The sequence below is a fragment of the Equus przewalskii genome, chromosome 21, assembly GCF_037783145.1.
Source record: "Equus przewalskii isolate Varuska chromosome 21, EquPr2, whole genome shotgun sequence".
Lineage (NCBI taxonomy): Eukaryota > Metazoa > Chordata > Mammalia > Perissodactyla > Equidae > Equus > Equus przewalskii.
The window spans coordinates 43,883,720-43,901,915 of NC_091851.1; the positions used below are offsets into that span (position 1 = coordinate 43,883,720).

The window sequence follows — 18,196 nt, forward strand, 5'->3', positions numbered from 1 at the left end:
GAGGCCTGACAGAGGGGGTGTTAAGGCTGGAGAGGTCTGAATTCATTCATTCCTCCAGGTGCTCAGTCATTTGTTCATCCTGTGCGATGTCGTGTGCCAGGTCACATGCAAAGCACTGGGGATAGTCATCGCAAACAGATAGGGTCCTGCCCGTTGGGGTGTATGATCTGGTCAGGGAGACACTGTAATTTCAGATACCGATCAGCACTGTGAAGGAAATACTACAGGCTGATGGAGAATGACTGGGTTCAGGCAGAGGGAACAGCAAGTGCAAAGGCCCTGGGGCGGGGGGCATGGGGCAAGAAGGCCAGTGTGGCTGGAGAAGGGACAGTGAGGGGGAAGTAGGTAGGAGATGAGCTTAGGGAGGTGACAGGGCTGGAGCTGGGGAGACAGCAGAGACCCAGAGGATGATCCTGCTGTGAGTGCAGGCTGCAGAGGGAGAGCGGTACCCAGACACCGCCCAGCAAGCTCAGCACAGTGTGACTCATGCTGTCATGGGGGAGGCCCCTGCCCCAGGGGAGGAGAGGACGCCACCAGGGGAAGGAGGCACCGAGTGGCAGACGGACGGAAGGGCTCCTAGTGACCGGAGGAAGGGCTGGAGCCGGCGCTCCTGGTGGGGAGGCCAGTCTGAGCAAAGGCTTGGAGGCCGTGGCTCTCCAGGCGCCCGCCCGTCCTCCCCTGACCTGCAGAGCAGGGCTTGGCCCCACACACGCGGTCTGTCCCTTCCTCCCGCCCTCCCCTCCCACACAGCTGCCGAGCCAGACATGCAGGTCCAGGTGGCTCTGAACGCCTCTCCCTCACCCTCACGTCCAACTTGGCAGGTCCAGAAGGTTCCACCTGCCAAGCCTGTCTGGGATCTGCCCCTTCTTCACCCTGTTCTCTGCTCCCAACCACAGTCTGGGCACCAGCCTAGTCTCCTGTACCCTCGCAGTGGCCCCTTGTTCTACTACAGTCCATGCTCCACACACAACCAGAGGGGTCCTCTTCACCATAAGTGAGGTCACGTCCCCCAGCTCAGAGCCCTCCATGGCTCCCCATCGTCCTCGAAGGAAAAGCCAAAGTTCTCACTCTGGCCTATGAGGTCCTGGCCTCGTTGCCCCCGATGCACACTGGCCTCCTCAATGTTCCTTGGGCAGAGCCCACCCCAGGGCCTTTGCACTCGCTGTTGAAGCCTCTAGCTTTTCCCGGCTGAGCTCCTCCTTTAGCACTCAGCTCAAAACTTTCTTTGTCCCAGAAGCCTCCTCTGACCCTGGTCGCAGGCAGAACCATGTCCCCCTTCATCTGCATCCTCGTCTGTCCCTGTCCCATGCCCACACCGACTCCAGGAGGCAGGGGCTTCCTGCCTTTCTCCTGTGGTGTCCCCTGCAGCTGGTGCTGTGCCAGGAACGGCAGGGAAACTGAGGCCAGCACGCAGTCTGAGCCTGATTCCACTGACGGCGAATGAACATCAGAGATTTCTGGCGGAGGACCCAGTTGGGGTGGGGATCATCCGTCCAGCTTGGAGTGTGCTGGGCGGGCTGAGCCGGGAGGACTGGGCTGGGGGAACAGAGAGGGGACAGGCCGGTCCCTGTAGCATCCGGTGGAGCAGGGCAGGAGGGCGTGGGGAAGCCAAGCAGCTGTGCAGAGCTGGGCAGCGGGGTCTGACCCAGCGTCCACCGACTGCTCCACGTGGTCGGCCTTGACTTCGCAGTGAGATGGGGTCACCCTGATGGGGCGAGGGGGCTCAGGGTGGACCTGGGGCCACCTTCCCTGCACCGCCCCCAGGGGTCCCCAGGGGGGTTCCTCAGGCCTGTCCCAGTCGCTCTGGCTTTGGGATTTACAGGCCCCCTTTCTGTGGTCTGGACCCCCGGCCTCTGCACAGGGAGGGATAGGGGTTCCTGGCCAGGGCAGGGGCGGACTGCGGGGCAGGGGTGGCCTTTCTTACCGGGACCCCCACCCGCCCCCTCCGCTGGATCTTTGTATGCAAACAGTGGCTAGGGTCGGCGAGGTCAGCATGGGGCTCCCAGTGCTGATAACGGCGGGGCTGGGGGGTGCGGGCGCTGGCGGGGTTATCTGCAGGGCCACTGGCGGCCAGCCCGCTTCCTGTCACTATCGGCTGGTGGCAGCCTCTGGGACAGGCCTATGGCCTCATAAACATCCTCCTGGGTCCCAGTGTTGAGGGCTCTGGATGGTGGCAGACCCGGGAGAGGGTTTCCAAAGTCGCCGGGCCGCGTGGAGCTCAGGGGCAGCCGGGGACGCAGGGCCAGCGTCCCTGCACACAGGAGGCAGCTCCCGGTCACAGCAGCAGTAAGTGCAAGTGACAATAATGACCACAACTGCTGACGTCCGGGCTGCTGACCCCGCTCCTCAGGGGTGGTCTCTGTACCCATGAGGTGCCCATTCAGTGTCCCCACTGCACAGATGGGGAAACCGAGACGCTGAGGACTGGGGCCACCGTTGCCTGGGCCCCGGGGAGAGGCGGGGGGAGGTGGCCTGCCACGGAGGTGAGGGCATGGCCTGATGCAGGGGCATCCCACCCAGCCAGGAGGGTGAGCTTGGCCAGCCGCCACCACCCTGAGCCTCACTGTGACGGGGCTGTGACCGTCCTCTGAGGGCGAGGACTTCCCATCCCTTCTCCAAAAGGTCCCTAGAGCCAGCTCAGTGAGATTGCACAGGGAGGGGACCAGGGGGCCACCAGCTCCTTCCCATGTCATCAGTCCCCTCGTCCCTGGTCCTGTGTGTGAGCCTGGGTCCCACACACCCAGGGAGCCAGGCACACACACATGCACACACGCAGACACACACATACTCATGGAGGCAGAGAGACACATGGAAACATGCACACTCACCCTCATGCGCGCACTCACAGATGCATAGACACACACAGAAATGCACCCACACACGGACACACACACCCACATACGCCTGTATTCTATGTGTGGACACTCACATCCATGTATATACAAGAACACACACAGAAACACAGCCCCATGCACAGGGGCACAGACGTGTCCATATACACACCCAGACTCACATACAGTATGTGTGCACACAGACACACACATTACGTTTAAATATACCAGACACACACATGCATACGTGCAGAGACACAGACACAGAAATACATGTGCACACACACCCATATGTGTACACACAGATGCACGCAAATATATTCACCCCAGACACATACATACACACTCCCGCAACACGTTCCCTCACACGCGTGTTAAGTGACAAGCCCAGAGTGCCGCTGCTCTGGGCTCTGTGCTCAGTGAGGGCCTCGTGTGTCAGCAGGAGCCCTGGTTTCAAAAAGGTCATCGCTTTGACCCGCTGTGGGGAGAAAGTGGGGGGACGTGAGCCAGCGGGTGGCCAGGGAGGGTTTGGTGGGAGCTGGAGGTGGCCGGTGGGGTGAGGAGGCGGCAGGGGCCGAGCTGTGAGGTGTGACAGCCTGTGAGGGGGCAGGTCCCACCCAGCCTCGCAGAGGGAAGAAGGGAGAGGGAGGGCGGTGGCTGCCCCCCACCCCGGTCCCAGCAGCCTGGGCTGTGGCCGTGGATGCAGGGCGTCAGTCCTCCTGGTGTCCAGCTCGGGGGAGGCACGCAGGGCCCAGAGGGGCCCGAGACCTCGTCCCCGTGCCCCTGGCATTGACTGGGGACTCCCACCCTGGGGGGCACTGGCAGGTGAGAAGCCCGCATGGAGCCGCCTCGCTTGCTGGTTGGAGCCTCGTTACCATCCCACTTTCCAGACGAGCAAACCGAGGCCCAGAGACAAGGGGCTGCTCTGAGGCCACTGGGTTGGCACTCCCCCCTGGGGGTGGAATTGTGAAGGGACTGGGCTGGGGTGGGTGTGGGAGCTGCGGCCACGCCAGCCCACGAGAGGGGGCCACATGATGTCACCCGCGTGCCGCTGCTCCCAGGCCTGCTTGCCCCCGACCTGGGGGGCACGTCCAGCCCGGTCCTCTTGGAGCCTCAGTCTCTTTCTTGCACGGATGAGGTGATCCCTGGGTGGCACCTGCAGGTCCTCCCTGCTGCGTCCACCCTCTTCCTCTAGGACGGCACCTGGGTTTTCCTCAGGGGAGCCACTTGCTGCACCCTCGGGCCACCCCCCCGGCTCCTCTGCTCCGACAGTCTGCTGTTCTGCTCCCCAGGCCCCAGTGACTGGCTCAGGGATAGGCGTGTGGCCCAGTTCGGGTCAGTTCGTGTCAGTCCTGGCCTTCTTCTGGAACTCTTAGGGAAGGAGGCTGGCTTTCTGCTGGGGAGGCCACCTGGCAGCAGACGAGCCTGGAGCTTCTGGGGGGGGACCGTTTGTGCTTATGGAGAGACTGCCCGGGAAGGAAGCAGCACCAGGGGAAGTAGAGCTGAGGCGTAGGGAAGAGATAGGGTCTTGGTGACACCTTTGGGGCCCCTTGATCCAGCTATGCCTGAGCCAGACCCTGGACTTTTCCATTACAAGAGCTAATAAATTCTCCTTTTTGCATAAGCCTATTTAATTTGTTTTTTTCTATCCCTTGCAACCAAGACTCTGGATATATACAGTCTCAAAGCACCTACTTTACTTAGAATTAAGTCAAATAACGTACGATAGAAAACTCAAAATAACAGTGGTTCTTAGCTAGTTATGAATTAATTTTTTTTTCCTGTAAAAGAAATCCAAAGCAGGCAGTCCAGGGCTTGAATGAGAGCTCCACGGTTGTCAGGATCTCAGGCTCCCTCTAACTTCCCATTGCACTACTTTATTGCATGGCTTACTTCCCCAAGACCATCTCATGAAACAAGATGGCTGCTGGAGCTCCAGCCATCATGTGTGAGTTCCAGGCAGCAGAAGGAAGAAGGGGGAAGGCAAAAAGAGTACCATCAGCTGAGACTTCCCAAGGAGACTTCTCAGAAATTACACCACATTCTCTTTCCATCTCAGTGGCCAGAACTTAGTCACATGGCTGTCCCTAACTGTGAGAGAGGGTGGGCTCTATGGGTGTGTAGCTCCCTGGAATACAGAAAGCCTTCTGTTCCATGGACGAAGGCAGGAGGTCCATCATGCAGGACGCTTGCAGTTTCTGTCTCGCTGTGGAAGCCCGCTGGGCCCAGGTCGCAGACGGGACAACGAGAGCTGGGGACGTACAGCCGTCAGCTCAAGGCCAGAGAGCTGTGTGTGGCCGAGCGGACTGCAGCCGAGAATCTGGAATCTGGAGGCCACAGGCCGCCCTGCTTTGAGGCCCGGGCTCTGGTCCCCCCACCCCCGCCGTTTGCTCCTCCACCTTCCTCACCTCAAAGCCAGCCAGGCGTGCTCCGTCATGTGCCTGCCCCGCCTGCTGAGTCACACTCGTGTTTGTGCCCCAGAGACGTAAACACCAAGCCGGGAGCCGTCTGAGGTTGCGGACCGTCCAGATACAGCGAGAATAACAGGGGCAGCGACCCCAGGGCTGGGTGTCTGCACGGGGCACGGCTGGGCTGGCACCTGGCTCCACTCCCTCCCGGGCCTCCTGCTGGAGCTGATAAGTGCCCGGCTCTGCTTATCAGCCCCTCCCCACCCGCCCTGCCCCAAGCGTGTGTCCACACTGGGGTGCACAGCAGCCTGGAGATCAACGATGGGGTGCGCCCCTGAGCCCCGGAGACCCCAAGCCCAGCTCGGCCTATCTGACAGCCCCACTTGGTGCATCAAAGACGACTCGAGTCCCCAGTGCCGCCTGCTGGCTGCCCCGGCCCTGCGGCGGGGGCGCTTTTAGAGAAATTAAAAATCAGGGTTTTTTTCTAAGTTAGAAAATTAACACTTGTTGGGAAAAAAATTCTAACATAAAGGAGATTTATTAAAATAACCTGCATATATGTATAAAAACGGGAGGAAGGAAGCAGACCAGATGTTAACGGTGGTGGGACCACAGGAGAGTTTTGCTTTTTCCTTAACAGAGACCTCTGTTGTGTACAGCTGAGCAGCAAGAATTGGAAGACAGAGCTTGGCGTTTGGTTGTCACATTTGTGTACACACACTCCACACACTACAGGCTGGGGGATGTCTGCATCCACCGGCTCGCCCGTGTGGGTCTGGGTGTCTGAGCCTGAGCTGCGTGGGGTCCTGCCGCTGTTCTCACTGCCTCCCCTCTCCTGTCTACGGTAACCCACTTGATCTTCTAAAAAGCAAACTCAGGACGTGCTGGTTCCTGGCATAGAAGCCTCTGTGGCTCCCCAGTGCCCCGGAGCAAACTCCCAGCTCCTTCCACGGCCAGTGTGACCCGGTCCTGCCGCCCCGCAGATGCCTCTCGCAAGAGCCCCTCTCCCCACAGACGTCCTGCGCTGGCTCCTTCTTGTCCCCTACCCCCAGCTCAAAAGTTACCAGGTCTCAGCTCAGATGTCACCTCACCCCCCACCTCCCAGATGCATCCCTGGACCCCCTCGTCTAAACTGCTTCCCCTACCCCCACCCTGGTGTTCTCTGATTTTTCTTTTCTTTCTGACCAGCTGTCTCTCTCCGTCGCCATCATCTGGGACGAGGGCCTGGGCCGGGCCTCAGGACCTCGTCGGTGTGAGTGGGGGCTGCCTCTTCCTCCTCCCCCTCCTCCTTGGAGCTGCACCCACCTGACAACCCCGCTCCTGGAGGGGAGGCCTCGCCCCTGCCTGACATTGGGGCTCCCAGCATCCCTGCCCACCAGCGGTCAGCATGCTCGGGACAGTCCACCCCAGGGCAGGTGTGGACGCTGTCCGCCCGGTTTGCACGCATGCACTCTCCTGGCCCAGGGAGATTGGATGCTGCAAGAAGCCACTCAGCTCCCGCAGGCCCGGGTTGAGAGAACGGCCTGCAAAGGCCACAGTCCTGAAGCTTGAGCTGAGGTTTAATGAAAGCTGCAGGGTCACGAGGGCTGGGGCAGCTGCTCCTCCTCAGGGGCCCACAGGACAGCAGCCTATACTTACGGAGCTGCTCACTGGGCCCGGCCCTGTGCCACCTCTCGCTCTGTTGGCTCATCGAATCCACATGACACCCTTGTGTGAGGGATGTGCACACTGTCCCCATTTTACAGATGCAGAAACTGAGGCCCAGAGTAGTTCGGGAGCTTGCCCAAGGTCACACAGCAAGTAGCTGGCAGAGCTGAGGTCCAAACCCCAGAGAGTCTGGCGCCAAAGCTGGCCCCCTAACCTGCTGCTGGGCTCTCCACTGAGGGAATGGTGGCAGGAAATATGGTGCCGCCAGGAGGAACCGTGAGGGAGAAGGATGTTCATCAGTGTGGAGAGATGTTCATGGAGGAGCGTGGAAAGGAAAAAGCAGCCACAGGCGGAAGCTGTGCTGGCAACACCGGGCCCACGTTCCATCACAGCAATGACTCAATGTGCTCTCCCGTCTGCCACAGTCCCCACCAGTCCTTGCTGTGCCTCTCACCAAGCCCTGATGGGGATTTTACTGCCAGTTAGGAGTCACGGGGGACAGTCAAGGGGGGCAGGAAGAGCAGCGGCCGCATCAGATACACGTAGGTTTTATCCCCCTCGACGTCTGACTAGAGGACGTTCATGCAGGTAAGCCTGGAGCGGAGGGAGGGGTGGGGGGAGGGGTGGAAGAGGAGAAGATAGGATGCATGGACAGACAGAGAGAGGGATGGAGGGACGGACGGACGGAAGGACTGGTGGACGGAGGGTAGAGAGATGCCTGGAAGGATGGAAGGATATGAACGAAGGATAGAGGGAGAGGTGGATGGAGGGAGGGCTGGAGGAGTGGATGGAGAGACAGACGGATGAAGGGATGGATGTATGGAGGGATGGAAGGATGGAGGGATGGATGGAGAGACAGACAGATGAAGGGATGGATGGAGGGAGGGATGGATAGACCACCAGGCCCCATCCCCACCCCAGCAAAGTCAGCTTTGCCTCAGGAGATGGTCCAGTGCAAGGGTTAATAATTCAAGGGTTTGGAATCAGACAGACTTCAGTTTGAAGCTGGGTTCCTTTCTTTATAAGTGATGTGACCTTAGGCAATTCTCCCACCCTCTCTGATCCTCAGTTTCCTCATCAGTAAAAAAAGGGTAATAACACTTCATAGAGCCTTAAAGGAGGCAGGTGGGAAGAGCACTTAGGGACACGTTTGAGGGAGGGGCTCAAGGAGCGCCAGCCCTTTATTACGGCCAGTGCTGCCCTGTCCTGAGAAGGCAGGTCAGTCCCTGAGGAGACTCCCTGCCCCACCAGTTCTGAGGATCTCGGGATCTCAGTGGACCACTGCCAACGCTGGTAGCACCGGCTCGAACCCCAGCCAGCCAGGTATAACCCGCCCAACAGACGGTCTGCTGTGAACTACAGGGTCCCCGCAGCGCGCCCAGGCTGTCCCTGCCAGCAGGGCTCCCCATCGGCCCTGCGGCCGTCAGAGCCCGCCTCCGAGGAGCTTCCAGGAGGCCCCGCACGGCCGACCAGCTGAACCCCAGGCCTGAGAGAAGGGCCTGGGCAGGCGCACTTTTTAAAGAGTTTCTAGATGATTCTAATGTGAAGCTTGGCCTAAGGACCACTGTGCTTAGTTCCTTTTAATTTTTTGTTCCTTTAAATTTTTAATTTATGTTTCCACCTATGCATTTTCCCTTCGTTTTTCTCTTTACTTTCTTCAGAAGTCAAAAAAGCCTCTGCCATCTGTAGCTGGAGGAAGAAGTCAGGTTCGTTTCTTTCTGGGGTTTGCGTGGTTCAGCTTAAAAGATAGTTTTGTTGACCTTGGAGGGCGGCGCGGAGAGCAGGGGAGGGGCGTCGCTTCCCTTCGCGAGGCTCCGAGACCCTCCACAGGGCAGCGCGGGCTACGCCCGTTAGACCCGAGATTGGGTTCAAAGGGTGGCACAGATGCACATCCGAGCAGAAAGGGGAGCGCCCTGCGCACCGCACACGGAGCAGGATGCGAGGACGCGGGGCAGCCCGGCAGCTCCTCCGAGGATGAAACACAGAGCTGTCGTGTGACCCAGAAATTCCGCTCCTAGGAATGCGCCCGAGACAAATGGAAACGTCCATCCACACGAAAGCTTGTCCATGAATGTTCTCAGCGGCCCTGTTCACAGTGGCCACAGAGCGGAAGCCTCCTAACTGTCCATCGATTGAAAAATGGATAGACAAACGATGGTGTATCCGTACAATGAATATTATTGGGCCATAAAAAGGAATGAAATTCTGATCTAGGCCACAACACATGACACCATGATGCTGAGTGAGGGGAGCCAGTCACCAAGACCACGTCTCGTATGATTCATCAAATGAAATGTCCAGAATACATGAATCCATGGAGACAGGAGGTAGACAGTGGTTGCCAGGGGCTGGGGGCCGGGGGACCGGCCATCCACCAGGCTCCCTCACCCTGGGCCTCTGGCTCTGTGGCCCGTGGGGGCACGTGGCTGTGGGACGAACTCCTCCCCCACCATCGAGTGGCCCCGGGGCAGGGCCCCCGGTGAGAGGGTTTCAGGGAATCGAGGGCGGTGGAGCGGTGTGGCTGGCGGATGTGGATCACACTTTTTCCTTCATACTCTCTTTGTTTGAACGCGGCACCACCAAGGTGTATCGCTTCTGTAATTGTGAAAAACGAGAAAGATTAAAGAGAAGTACAATCGCAGGAAAACGCTGGAAGGCTACAGCCTTCTGTCGTGGGCACAGGGACACGCCCTCCAGGCCTACGCACGACAGGACGTCTGTGCTCCTCCAGATTTCCCTCCAGCGCCGGCGCGGCCTGGGCACCAACAGTTCGTGATGGGCCCTCACCTAGCTTTTGCACTTGCCTGCGTGGCTCACGGCCCACTGGTCGTCTGCGCATTCAGTGAACTCTGCTAATACATATTAGCACCAGCGTGTACAGGCTGGTCCAGCCCTGCGATAGAGCAGGACAGAAAGCAGACAAATTCCTGCCCTAGTGGGGCTTTCCGTGTACAGGGAGAGAGGGACAAGAAACAAGGAAACAACCTAGACAATTACAGAAGCCATAGGAGCGGGGGTTGGGGGAGGCAGGACAGAGCTCAGCAGGTGACCACAGGGCCTTTGCATGAGCGTTCCCTCTGCCTGGCCTGCCCTCCCTGCAGATGTTCACACCAGCCGTGCCCATCCTTGGCTGACTCCCTGTCACCCTCCCTCGCTTGGCACCTGGCCCGCCTGCCTCCTTTGGAGCACTGGTCAGGGTTGCTCTCCTCAGTGCATTTATGTGTTCGCTCATTTCCCATCTGTCTCCCATCCCGGACTGTGAGCTGGGAGGGGGCGGGAGTGTGTCAGACCCACCCATGGGCACCCAGCCGCTGTGCCCAGGGCCAGGCACATAGTAGGGGGACTTAAAATAAGTCTTCTTGAGAGAAGGTGTGGGGGTGGGCTGGGGACCCTGGACGCCAGGAGCTGAGCTGGGAAAGCCCCCAGGAGTCCGGGCCCTGGGAAAGAGGGCGCGTCATCTGGGTGCCCAGGCTGAGCAGAAGTGAGTGGCCGGGTCCTCTGGGATCATTGAGGACGCCCGTGGGCGTGTGGCTGGGGATGCCGCCTGCGGCCCCTCTTGGGACAGCCGCGCTCTCCGGCAAGGGCCGCGGAATTCAGTTCTGACCATATTTGCCTCAGAGCCAGCGGACAGCCTGTGGGCCTGGTGTAAATACCCGGCTTATTTACTCTGTGTTGCGGTAGAGCCGCCCCGAGTAACGGGCACTTCCCTGGTGGCCGCGGGAGTTTTCTGGAGGTTTGGAGTCACACTGGCTGCAGACGCTCGGGGCTCCCCGCCCGGCCCCCCTGCCCAGGGCTTCGTCCCCAGAAAGTAGAATAAAGCAGATTCTCCAGGACCTCAGACTGCCCACTGCCCCCTTGTGCCTGGGCTTCCGCGGCCCTTTGCTGACTGACTCCCCGTAACTGTGCCCAGTGTTCCCCTGGGGACCCAGCCCTTCCCTCCTCCTGTCCCTGGGGCTCAGGGGGCTCCAGATCCACCCCTAGTCCCACGGTCAGGGGGTGGGCATGTGACCCAGACCTGGCCAACAAGAACATTGCACCCCACCGGCCTTAGTGATTGGTACAGGAATGGGCACAAGATCCAGTTCCTGCCAACGAGATACAGTGATGCTTACGCTGGGCCAGCTGGCAGAGAGGCAGGCCCCCTTTCCCGTGGGTTTAACCTGGGGGTAAGAGCCTGAAGCTGCCAGGACGACCCCACGGAGCCTGAACATGAAACCAGCTTAGGAGGCAGCAGGATGGAGGAAGCAAAGAAATCTAGTCCTGATGACAGACAGTGTTTAAACTGCTGGATCCTGCCATTCCTGAAGCCCGGCTGTGAGAGCCAGTCAATTCTCTTGATTCTTAAGCCAGCGTCTTAGTTGTCTATTGCTGTAGTACCAAATCATGAAAAATTTCGTGGCTTAAAATAACGTTAATGCATTATGCCCTACTTTTGTAGGTCAGTTCTCCAGATACACTGGGATCCAGATGGGTCCTCGGCTTGGAGTGGCGGAAATCAAGGATCCGCAGGGCTGTGATTCTTACTGGAGGCTCCAGGGAAGAATCTGCTTCCAGCCTTGTCCCGGTTGCTGGCTGAATTCAGCTCCTTGTGGCTGTAGGACCGCGGTCCCCATTCCCCGATGGCTGACGGCTGGGGGCAGGTCTGTGCTCCTCGAGGCTGCCCGAGTTCCTTCTCGTGCCTGCCACGTGGCCCCTCCAGCAACCGTGGGTCGAGTCGCTCTCATGCTTCTAATGTCTCCAGTTTCCCCTTCTGCTGCCTCTCTCTGCCTTCATCTGGAGGAAGTCCTCTCCTCTCGAGGGCTCATGCGATTAGACTGAACTCACGTGGAGGAGCCGGGATCATCTCCCTGTTCTAAGGTCCCTTCCCTGAGTCACATCTGCAAAGTGCCTTTTGCCGTGTGATTTAACACAGGCACCAATTCTGGGCATTAGAACATAAATGTCTCGGGAGCAGAGACATTGCTCTGCCCACCGCAGCAGTCTGACTTGGGTCTTCTGTCATTTGCAAAGGAAAGAATCTTGATTGATTTGCCCTCCTTCTAGTGAAAGGTTAGTTGGACATGATTGGCTCATGCAGCTGAAAATTTCTGCTGGATTCAGGAATGGCTGGATCTAGTAGCTCAAGCACTGTCGTAAGGACTCAGGTTCTCTCCATTTCTCAGCCTATGTTGGTTTCATGCTCTGGGTCCAGGGGGCGGCCCTGGCTCCCACCTCCAGGTTATTCCACAGGAGAGATGTGCCCCCCTCCCGCTGGGCCCTAACCCATCACAAAGTCAGCCTCCTCTATCATGCAGGCAGTTGGAGTTTTTCCTCTAAAATTCCCCACCCGGGTTAGACGCTGGCTCTCCCTTATATCAGCCTCAGAACCACTGAATATTTTCCCCCTAACTGACAGCACATTGCACCCCAACGATTCTCCTTTTGTACCTTCTACAAATGCCTGAGCTTCTCCTCTGTGCCAGGCACCGGGCTGCAGTGGGGAAAAAGGTGGCTGTGGCCACTGCCCTGCCAGGAGCTCGCTGTTCAGGAACACAAGCAAAGAAATCATCGAGCCACAAATGTGTGAAGGAACAAGCAGGTGAGGTGATGGAGAAGAACGAGCAGGTCCAAGTGGGAGGGGGGTCCAGCAAAAGCCTCACTGGGGAGAAGCCGTATAAGGAAGCAGCAGTGGGAAGAGCATCGCAGAGGACGTCACGGCATGTGCAAATGTCCTGAGGTTGGGTGTGCTCCGCCAGGTTGAGGAACGGCAGGTGGGTCAGGAAAGCAAGAGTGTGGGCAGGGAGAGGAGGTGGAGGCCGCCAGAGTGGACAAGGAACCGGGTGGGGATGAATGCACCCACCCACCACCCCCTGCAAAGCACACACTGGCTTGGCTTTGGACTGGCAGCTCCCTGGGGGGTGGAGCACGGGGCCTGGTGGGGGGCGCTCCCTGGCACCCTTCTCCCCGCCCCCAACCCCTCAGCGTCTGCAGGAGTTCAGCCAGAGACGGTCGCCCGCGTGACTTCCGCCCCTGCTTCCGCCGGGCCTCCCAGAACAGCGTTTGGCACCTCGTTGAGGTTTCCCCTGCCGCCCTCCTCTCCGCACAGGGACGCGCCCTGGTTCTGCGGTGGAGACGGGGCGCCGGGATGCTCGTGAGAAGCGAGCCGGAGGGACAGGCCCCCTGGAGGTGAGCCCGGCGCCCCGCCTCCTGCGCGCCCCACCTCCCGCCGGCAGCCGCCCCCCCAGCCGCTTGACAGGGCGCATCTTCCCTCTTCCGACGTGGCCGCGGGGCTCGTCGTGGGGTTCCCCCCCCCCACCCGCCGCCCTGGGCCCGGCCGCGTCTGCCACACGCGGCACCTCGCACACGTGCCGGTCTGCGCGCTGCCTCCGCTCCGCCCGGCGCCCGGCTCCCTCCCCGCAGGTGCGTCCTGAAGGTTTCCCACCTGGTCCGCGCAGGTGCCCCCGCCTGGGCGCCGGCCGCGCGGGATCCCGCGGGTGGGGGGCGGGGCGGGGCGTGCTCTGCGCGGCCGGGCGGAGGCGGAGGCGTGGCCGGCGGTGGGGACGAACACGGAGTCACCCGGGGCAAGGCCCCCGTGCAGTGCGCTGCGGCTGCCCTCGTCCGTCGGAGGGCCCCACGGCGTGCTGGGGTCCCACCCTGTGCCCCTCCACGGCCCTGGCCCTGCCGGAGGCGCAGCCCAGGTCACTATTCGGGGCCTAAGGCCACGCTTGACTGATTCTTGTTCCAACATCAGTGGCCCGGCAGGAACTCGCCCCTGACAGGGTTTCACAGTTCTTTCTGGGGAGTCCTAATCTAAAGGGGTCACGTATGCCTCCGACCGAGCTCGGAGGTCATCGGGCGTCGTCCCGGTCCTCTTCCGGCTTCCCTCTCACCTGCTGATGCCCCATCCTCACCCAGGGCCCTAGGGAAGCTGCCCGGTGCCCCCATCAGCGGTCCCTGGTGCCAGGCCCAGGTGTCTGCCTGCAGGTGCCCACAGACCTCCAGCCTGTGAGCTGCCCGAGAGCCACGGAGTGAGGGGCTCCATTACAACCTCACCAGCCCCAACCCCTCTGTCCCTCCCTTGCTCCAAATGAACAAACAAATTCTCCGGTTACTTATTGAACATCTACCACATACAAGGTCCTAGTAGTGAGGACAGAAAATACTTAGTCCTCCCTGGAATAATTATTTGATTCCAGTCTGATAAATTCCACAAGGAAGTGTGGAGCCCTCCCACGCGTGCCTCTGCCTCAGGGCCTTTGCATGTGCTGTTCCCGTTCCCTGGACAAGTCATTGCCCAGGTATCCACACGCCTTACCTCTTACTTTGCTCCATTCAAAATCGCAGCCCCCTCCCCAGCCCGAGCCCCCCTCCCTGCCCCGCTTCATTTGTCTCTGTAGCTCTTTCACACCTCAGACCTGCATTTATCTCGAGCAGCGATTGTTATTCCTGGAATGGCACTTATCTGTCTGTCAAGTACCTGTAGCCCAGTGGAAGGGAAGTCTGTAGGGCAGGCACTTCTGTCTGTCCTGTTCAACACAGGACGTGACCTCCTCAGCCATTCAGGGGTTGGGGAGGAGGGTGTCAGGGGACATCTTCCGGCCACTGGGGGCTGACACAGGTTTTGTGGGGCCCAAAGTGTATATAGTTCTGGGCACCATCTTTAAGAAAAAGAATCTACAGTTACGTGTACAGAGTTAAGGCCAAAGACGCAAATAGAGACGGGCCTTGGTGACAGGAAGGGCGTCCCAGGCAGGGGGAACAGCTTGTGAACCAGCCTGGAGGTGGCCGGGAGCGGGGGAAGAAGGAGAGATCTGTGCAGCCGCAGCTTTGCAGGGGGTCCAGGAGGGGCTGGAGAGCCAGTGGGGACCGGCCAGGACATGACGGGCGGTGACTCGGGGGCCCTGATTTCTGCTGGATCATGGGGAGAAGCTCTGAGAGATGACCTCTGGTTCCAGCAGGACCAACCCCTATGCCAGCCGACACTTTCCCACTTGTGCCGCTGGCCAAGCAGGGGACCAGCCCCAGCGCTCCCCGTCGGCCTCCAGGAATGTGTCTCCCCTGCCTGGGGGCCCTGCTCACCCCCACCCACCCAGAAAGGTCCCCCGAGGCTGGCTGGGAGGATCCCGGCTGTCCCTCCCTCTGGGCCCTGGCCAGGGACTGGGGCCTGGCCCGCAGCCACTGCCAGCCGTTTGCATCACAAACGAGGCTCGGCCTGGCTTTTGGGCTGGGGCCAGCCAGCCTGGTGCTGCCCTCGGTGACTTGAGGACACGAGCCATTTTCCAGTTGCTGTACATGCAGCCCCTCCCCCAGCTGCCTGGACTGTGCCCCTGGGGAGGGTGCCTGGGTCCCCAGCCTGTGGCGTGCTCCTGACCCAGCCAGCTCGCCCCACAGCCGGGAAGAACGACAGTCGTGTGGCTAATAAACTGCTCTGGTCAAGGGGGCTCTCTGACTGTGGGGGCTCAGCCCTTGACGGTCTCTCCTTTAGCTCTCACAGTGCCCGCCTTGCAGAGGAGGAAACTGAGGCTCAGAGAGGGTGAGTGACATGCCTGAGGCCGCTCAGCTAATGCCCAGCAGAGCTGGGACTTGAGCCCATGTCATTCTGCTCTAGAAGCTGCGCTGTGACCATGGGCTGCCCCCTGAGGCCATCCGTGTTTGTCCACCACGCAGGGGCACGCATAGCTGTGTGCTGGACAAATAAATGGCCGTCTGAGCTCGAGCTTCTCTCCCCTGCACGGGCCGGGCGAGTGGGCAGCTGCTTCTCTTTCTGGACTCTGTGCCCCGGAGGCCAGTGTGCTGCCCATGCCCGTCTGTGTCCTGGTATGCAGCAGGTGCTCGGTAAGTGTTTCTGGAGTAAATAACTGGATCAGTCAATTCACAAACTTCTCTTGGGCCCGGCTTGTGCTTCTCTGCTACAGGCTCCTTCCTTGGCAAGGGTGGGGGCACCTGCAGCTCAGTGTCCCTAGTGCTGAGCACGTGGCCTGGCTCCCAGTGGGTGTGCTGGAAAGTTCTCTGAGGTTCAGCCATGACTTATTCACAAGCCTCGCCCTAAGCTGGCTGGGGCTCCTGCCTCAGAGCCACGAGCCCACCTGGGGAGGCGTTCAGGGCCCCCTCTAGGCGAGTCTGGTGCAGAGTGAGGCGCTGTCTAGCTCCTCCTCTCTCCCCGGCTCACTCCGGGACTTCTTTCCTGCCCCAGGGCCTTTGCGAGTGCTGCCCTCCTGCCTGGACATCTCTTCCAGGCTGGCCGCTTTTCTTCCAGGGCCTTGGCTTCCCCATCACCTCCTCAGAGAGGCCCCTGGCGGCCGCATCGAGCTGCAGCCCTCAGGTACTCTCCTTCCCCAGCCTGTCAGCCTCCAGAGCTCTGAGCTTGTGTCCTTGGGACATTTTACTTGTTTCCTCAGGTTTTTCCCCTGTTCTATTCAGAGCAAAAGAGGAAGAGAGATGCAGCAAAGTAGAACGCGAAGGGAGGAAATAGAGGGAGAGAGTCAGAGCGAGAGCGAGACTGACAGAGAGAGAAACAGAACAGTGACTCAGAGGGACACAAACAGAAACTGAAAGGAAAACGAGAGTGGAGCCGCAGGGCGCTGGAGGAGGGGAGGGAGGGGGCAGGAGAAAGTGGCCTGGAGGTGGACACAGCGGGCCAGGCTGGGCTTCCCTCTGGCGTGACAGGAGTGTCTGGTGTTAGATGGCGGTGATGGTTGCACAACTCTGCACTGAAGGCCGCGGAATTGCACGCTTTACACGGGTGCATTCATGCAATGCGGATTACGTCGCATTTTAAAACCTGAGAGGTCGTCAGACAAACCCAAGTTGATGCCCGCTCTGCAAACCCGGTGACTCATGCTCCTCGAATCCGGCCAGGCTGGGGAAGGCGGGAGGACCGCACGGGTTGCAGGAGACCAAGATGACCGAGGGCCATGTGGGTCCCCGAACAGAAAAAGGACATTGGGGAACGAATGAACCAAGTCTGTAGTTTAGTTCGTGGTCTTGCACCGAAGTGAATTTCTTAGTTTTGATGAATTACTGTCATGTACGATTGATATCAGGGGAAGCTGGGTGAGAGATGCGAGAACTCATACTATCTTTGCACATTTTCTGTAAGTCTAAAATTATTTCAAAATACAAAGTTAAACAAACAAACACAGGAGACAGAAATGACAAGAGAGCGACCCAGGGGTGGAAAAGCTGCCCAGGCCCCAGCAGGATCCAGCCCTGGGCTGGGGGGAGCCTGGGGTCCTAGTCCTCTGCCCGCTACTGCCAAAGAGGCTCCTGGAGCCCCTGGGGAGGGCGACACCTCCGGCTCCACGGCCACGAACCCCGGGGCCTGCCAGTAGCGGCTGTGGAAAATTCAGGGCAGTGCCTCTCGTTGCTCATCTAAGGGGCCCAGCGGTGGCCAGGGCAGCCCGGGGGCTCCCCTCCACCCATGACTGTGCCCCAACACGTCCGCTGATGCCCCGACCCCTGACACTGCAGCCCTCAGTGCTGGCCGCCAACTTGCAAGGCTCCCAGCGTCCCGCAGGGAGGGAGACACCAAGAGCCCGCTTGGCTGTGAAAAGAGCAAAGCAGCAGCCCCACGCTGGGACTGGGGCCACTTCCCAGGGAGCCCAGCACAGGACATGCAGGTCTATTTTCTGTCTCCCTTGCTGGACTCTGGGCTCCTGGGGGGAAAATGCTAATTTTTATTTCCCTGGAACCAGCCCTGAACTAGGCACTTAGTTGGTGCTCAATTAATGCTCATGAGTTTCCAAGACACCTTACTCACTGGGTGTCAGCCAAAAAACAGCGCTCTCTAATCCAATGCTTTCTAGCTTTTTAAAGCAATCAAGTCTACGTTTTAGTAATGAAATTAGAAAACTTCATAGAATAATACAATGACCCCCTCCTGCCACTGCCCAGAATTAACCGTTACCCAGAACGAGACGTTCAGAGTCAGTCACATTGGCCGCTGATCCTTTCTTGCTTTAAGAAATAAAGTGTTACAGATGCAGCTAAATTCTGCTGTAACTCCCACCTCCCCCAGAGCCAAGCTCGGTGGGTGGGGCGCCGCCTCCCGCCCTGGGGTCCCCCTCTGTACGCATGGGCAGGGTCAGTCTGCGGCCTTGTCGACACCTCACAGGCGAGCGCCTCATCCTGTGTGAACGGCTCTGATTGTGTGTTTTCTGGTGACAACGTTTAGGATCGCTGATGGCAGTCATGGACAGGGATCTATCCTTGTAGGTGGAGCCCCTGCCCCCCGCCCACCCCTGTGCGTCCACCACCTCCTGGTGCGGCCGGGCAGTTGCCCCAGCACGTGTGATCCTCTGCTGTCTCCGGCTGGAAATTCTTAACGGGGCC

General features: G+C 59.5%; 2 long non-coding RNA genes across 3 annotated transcripts; one reads left to right on the forward strand and one right to left on the reverse strand.

Moving 5' to 3' along the window:
• Positions 1 to 5,758: 5,758 nt before the first annotated feature.
• On the reverse strand, positions 5,759 to 13,370 carry LOC139078301 (uncharacterized). The gene is made up of 2 exons (XR_011531231.1): positions 13,308 to 13,370; positions 5,759 to 9,481 (listed from the first exon to the last, which is right to left on the reverse strand). It is a non-coding gene; the product is annotated as an uncharacterized lncRNA (long non-coding RNA).
• Positions 12,892 to 17,847, forward strand: LOC139078300 (uncharacterized). Of its 2 annotated transcripts, none has more exons than XR_011531228.1 (4): positions 12,892 to 13,051; positions 15,533 to 15,700; positions 16,059 to 16,187; positions 16,548 to 17,847. It is a non-coding gene; the product is annotated as an uncharacterized lncRNA (long non-coding RNA). The 2 variants fall into 2 exon arrangements; XR_011531230.1 differs by having other exon boundaries at positions 12,904 to 13,285.
• Positions 17,848 to 18,196: the final 349 nt, after the last annotated feature.